The sequence below is a fragment of the Myotis davidii genome, unplaced genomic scaffold (genome assembly GCF_000327345.1).
Source record: "Myotis davidii unplaced genomic scaffold, ASM32734v1 scaffold545, whole genome shotgun sequence".
Classification (NCBI taxonomy): domain Eukaryota; kingdom Metazoa; phylum Chordata; class Mammalia; order Chiroptera; family Vespertilionidae; genus Myotis; species Myotis davidii.
In genome coordinates, this window is record NW_006296634.1 from 53,019 (window position 1) to 58,692 (window position 5,674).

The following is a 5,674-nucleotide window of genomic DNA, read 5'->3' on the forward strand; positions in this document are numbered from 1 at the left end:
GGGATCTTATTTCAAAATCAAAAGATATCTTCCGAGCATTCAGTCCACCGTCGCTGCATCCTCCATTTTCCAGCACCTGGATAGTGGATGCAGCTTCTTTACAATGAGAATAGCAGGGATTTTTTTCTTCCTTTCTCAGATCATTTCATGGTACAGAGCGACATCATGTGGCTCCAAACCGTAAGTAATCCATTCTGGAAATTCATACTCTATGCTGCTAAGTCTTACTTGTTCTTTCAGCCCTCCCCGCCTACTTTGATGCTACTGAAGAATAGAATCACATTTTGTACGACTGAGGTACACATTTGTGCCACCGATTGAGTGTGATCCTTAGTTTCACCAAAGGGGCAGCTTTTAATTCCGTGGACGTCCTTTTTTCATTCAGGGTTTAAGTATTTACAGAGACCCAACTGTAGCTACACACACTTTGTAAACAGACACTTGTAAAGTGGTGGTTGGGAGGATTCCTGTGTTCCTGAAAATGCAGGAAGGTTGTTCTTAACGCTGACACACCTTTCATCTTTGGATTTCATATTCCAAGGTGGTGAAGTCTTCAGAGACTCTATCTATAGGGAACCTCTGATTCCAAGAATAAGCCATTGAAAGGGAAATGTGAAAATGGTAAAAAAAAAAAAAAAAAAAAAAAAGGGTGGTGAAGTCTTCAGAGACTCTATCAATAGGGAACCTCAGATTCCAAGAATAAGCCATTGAAAGGGAAATTTGAAAATGGTAAAAAAAGGAAGCAAAAGCCAGCATTTAATTGAAAGTCTCCCTTAAATCATCTAAGGGCTGATGGGACAAGGAAGTTTTAACAAAGAAGCTGGTTGTTATGGTATATAATTTATATGAAAAAGTATTCCAAAGAATATTATTCACTGAAACCCATTCACTTACCATGATCAACACTGGTATTCTCATTTTGTCTCATGGTTTATATATACTTGCCTATTCTCCATTAGAAGTCTAATATGCCTAAACTTCTACTTTCTCCTATATTGTTCATATATTTTAGTCAAAGTGGTCACTTTCCTGCTTCCAACAAAATATTTCACTAAACAGACATACTCATTTTGTCCCTGTCTAAATAACAGCCATCATTTCCAAACTCTTAGCAAAGCAACTTGCCCCATTTTATAATCATTTAAAACTTCCTTGACTAGTGAAGACTTTCATGATTAAATCAATTGGGCAGGCATCTTTAATTTCTTTTATATACTACAGCATCCAGGTTGGATCACTTGGACCATTTATTACATTAATTTCTCTTTTGTGGATATTTTTATATGTATGTCTGATCCTCTTTTTTGAAATATAAACTTTTAAAAAGAATAGTTGTGTCTTTTTAAAATATATTTTTATTGATTTGAGAGAGAAAGGGAGAGGGAGAGATAGAAACATCATTGATGAGAGAGAATCATTGATCACCTGTCTTAAGCCTGCAACCCAGACATGTGCCCTTGACCAGAATAGAACTCAGAACCCTTCAGTCCATAGGACGATGCCCTATCCACTGGGCCAAACCAGCAAGGGCAATAGTTGTGTCTTATAGTCTAAGTAGCTCAGAATACTTAAGTAGTATTTGCTGAACATGTACCTGGTTCTCTTCAATTGACTAATAAATGCATTAAATTAAGGTAGTCACATAGCTAGTCAGGAAAATATGATGTCTCACCAGCCTCTATAACTTTCCAGAGATACAAATATGTTATCCTTAGGCATTACCCTAATTAATATATTAATTGCCACGTTGAAAACCTTGGATTTAGCTTAGTTTTCATTCCAGTTTCTTTTTGTTGTTGTTGTTAATCCTCACCCAAGGATATTCTTTCCTTTGATTCTTAGAGAGAGTGGAAGGGAGGGGGAGAGAGAGAGAGAAACATCAATGTGAGAGAGACACATCGATTGGTTGCCTCCCACATGTACCGGAGCGGGGATCCAGCCTGCAACCAAGGTACTGCCCTTGACCAGAATCAAACCTGTGATCCTTCAGTCTGCATGCAAAGCCACCACAGAGCCAAACAGGCCAGGGCTCATTCCAGATCATAGTCATGATCTTTGAGACACCTGAGTTTTAATAGTCAATGAATAAGTACCAATTAATACAGCACACTATAATTTGCTGACACAAAGGATTTTAATATAGAAGGACATGCTGGTAGCCATTTAAACTTTCTTTGTCTCTTATGTTCATAAACCTCTTTTCCCCTTTGTTGTCCAATTGTCTAGGACCAAAAAAAAACAAAACCAATGTAGTGAAAATAGCTTTAGTCTCCCTTCTATGAAGAACCACAGACACAATTTTTTTTCTGAATTAAAACATTAATCAGCCCTAGCTGGTGTGGCTCCATGAATATAGCGTCAGACTGTGGACTGAAGAGTCCTGGGTTCGATAGGCCTAGGTTGTGGGCTCAATCCCCAGTGTGGGGCATGCAGGAGGCAGCTGATCAATGATTCTCTCTCATCACTGATGTTTCTATCTCTCTCTCCCTCTCTGAAATCAATAAAAAAAATACATTTAAAAAATAAATAAATAAACCAGTCTGGCCGGCATGGCTCAGTGGTTGAGTGTTGACCTATGAAGTGGGAGGTCACGGTTTGATTACCAGTCAGGGTACATGCATGAGTTGTGGGCTTGATTCCTCAGTGTAGGGCCTGCAGGAGGCAGCTGATCAATGTCTCTCTCTCATCATTGCTGTTTCTATCTCTCTCTCCCTCTCCTTTCTTCTCTAAAATCAATAAAAATATGTTTTTTTAAAAACACTTAAATCAGAGTGGTTTCACTGTTTAAAGGACCCAAACTGCAGATTTGTACTTTGTGATCATGGGTGTCAGACATACTGGAAGAAAGTGAAAAGAACTCTCTGTCCATTTATTTTGCAGAATAATTAAATACATAGATGAGAATGCAACAGAATAGACACTATTTGGAATTCACCTGGTATAGCAGCAATACATCCTAAAGAGAAAAACTCACAAGTCTTTAAAATGTCTTATTAGCTGAGAACTTAGTAATTTGAAGAGGAGAGCTTGATTTGAAGACTTCTGTCCTGGGAGACAAGAACTTTTCATGACCCTATTATTTATAACTAGAGACCCGGTGCACGAAATTCGTGCACTCACGGGGGTCCCTCAGCCCCGCCTGTGCCCTCTCACAGTCCAGGAGCCCTTGGGGGACGTCTGACTGCTGCAGAAGTGGGAGAGGCTCCCTCCACCACTACTGCACTTGCCAGCCGTGAGCCCAGCTCAGGGCTTCTGGTTGAACAGCACTCCCCCTGTGGGAGTGCACTGACCACCAGGAGGCAGCTCCTGCATTGAGTGTCTGCCCTCTGGTGGTCACTGTGCGTCATAGCAACTGGTTGTTCCACCATTTGGTCGATTTGCATATTAACCTTTTATTATATAGGACAGGATGAAAACGCGGCCTAACAAAACAAATCGTGAACTGAGGTTGGAAATGTTGTCACTAATACTGGCTAGATAGAGAGCAGCAAAGAATAGCGCCCGAAAAAAGAAATGAAAGGGAGAAAGAGAGGGATTGTCTCACTATTTTATATGTTAGCCTCCCTCCTGCAATGTAATTGGGTGGTAACCAGGTTTCAGCAAGGAAGCTTGAACAAGGAGGTAGAAAGTTGTATTATACTAAAGGCCTGATGCATGGATTCGTGCACCGGTGGGGTCCCTCGGAGTGGCCCCCCCACTGGCAAAACCATCAGTGCAGTGCCGCCTGCCAGTCCTGCCTGCCGCTCTCGCTTATCCCAGCCCCGCTGTGCCTGCCGCTGACTCGCATCAGATGGATCCGGAGAGGCTTGCACCACTGCAGCAGCGCTTACCAGCTGTGAGCCCTGTGTCTGGGGTCTGTCGGTCAGTTGAGCGGCGCTCCCACTGTGGGAGCGCACTGACCACCAGAGGGGCAGCTCCTGTGTTGAGCGTCCTCCCCCTGGTGGTCAGTGCGCATCATAGCGATGGGTCAACCAGTCATTCAGTCGACCGGTTGTAACAGTTGCTTAGGCTTTTATGTATATAGATAACTTGTGTGGAAATTATTTCATATAATTGTATTCATTGGAGCCCATTTCTCTCCCATGAGCAAGGTCTGTATTCTCCATTTTGTTTTTTATAAATACTAGATTTATAAATACTAGACAGTTCTCTAGTCTCTAATATGCCCAAGCTTTGGTTTCCAGTGGCAAGAAACTTGAATGGGAGCCCAACTCTTTGCTAGGGGAAATGACCAAATATCAATTAAGGGTATGACTAAAAAAATAATCTGACTTCCACTTTATTGGTGCAAGTTATTGGGAGCTTTGTACTTCCTACATGACACACATTAATAGACAGGTTGGTGTTCAGAGGAAGACCACCAACAATAGCATTGACTTACTGGACTTTTTGGATATTAGCATCCTTAATAATGTATGTGAAAGATGGTAGTGATTAATAAGTTTCTTAGTATAATAGTTTCTAAATTATATGCAAGTATTACTTTCAACAAATAGTTCAAATGGAAAATAATAATTCTTAACAAGATTAATAATATTCTTTCAAAAAGAATATTTTCCAAATGATGAGATAAAGGGAAGGTTACAATTTCACTTCCTATTGATTTCTTAATGCTTACTATTAAAAATAGTGAGAAAATGAATGAACAAAATTACAATTCTAAAGCAACAAAAATTATTCTGTTTATTTTTCACCCAGTTGGGAAACTAGCAACAATGCCCATTAGTGAAATGTGAGCACAAGTTCTGAAAGAAATTAATTTCAAGTAGAGCAGAAGAACTGAGATTCCAGATGAATGAATAAATGAGCAATAGAAGCTCAGTAAGAGATTACAGATTTAATAAACTAATATTGAAACGGGAGATATAAGAGCATAATAAAAAGAGGGTGGTAAGCATTCAGGGTGGATCCATAAAACGGGCCAGTGACATTTGGACTGAAATCCAGTGGGAACTACAAGTGAAAAGTGGCCAAAGCTGTTGAAGCGTGGAGTTGAGATTTGTGCACCACGTTTGGAGTAAAATATTCTAAACAATGCAATTTATCCAGAAAAATACACTTAGTTCCTATCCGACCTTTAGTGATAAAAATAATCCTGCTACTGCAACTACTGCGGGGGGGGGGGGCATCTGCAAGTATGGTTCTCACTTCTTGCTGATTTGGTGCAAAAACATTAGTCACAAGATGTTTAAACATCTCAACCACAAAACCTGGAACTGGAAAACTAATTACAAAACACGTAGAGCAATAAGTTGTAAAATGTTTCCAAAGGAGTCGAAATATTGAGGAACAAAAGACAAAGACATTCTGGAAAGGATTTTAAAAATTACTCACTTTGGCAGAAACATCCACATCCACATTCAGCTGCTCTTCTGTATCCCCGCTGAGGGGGCCGGGAGGAAGGCTGGGGCTGAAGGCCATGAGGTCCGTCTTGGGCGGCCCCTCCCCAGAGCACACCCTCTGCCGCCTCTGCTGGGAGTACGACCAGCTCCCCACGGCGCTGGAGCACACCAGCACGGGCTTCCCCGGCCCGCACGCGCCCTCCGTGGGCGGCGCCGAGCACCGCAGAGCCGTGTACAGCAGCAGCGAGAGCACCAGCAGGCTGGACACCGCGCAGATGGCGATGATCAGGTACACGTTCACGTCCACCAGCGCCGCCTCCGCGCTCGCGGGG

General features: G+C 41.7%; 1 protein-coding gene across 1 annotated transcript in view; it reads right to left on the reverse strand.

The window, feature by feature from the left end:
• Nucleotides 1-5,674, reverse strand: part of LOC102767243 (protocadherin alpha-4) — a 10,092-nt gene that overhangs the window by 2,205 nt on the left and 2,213 nt on the right.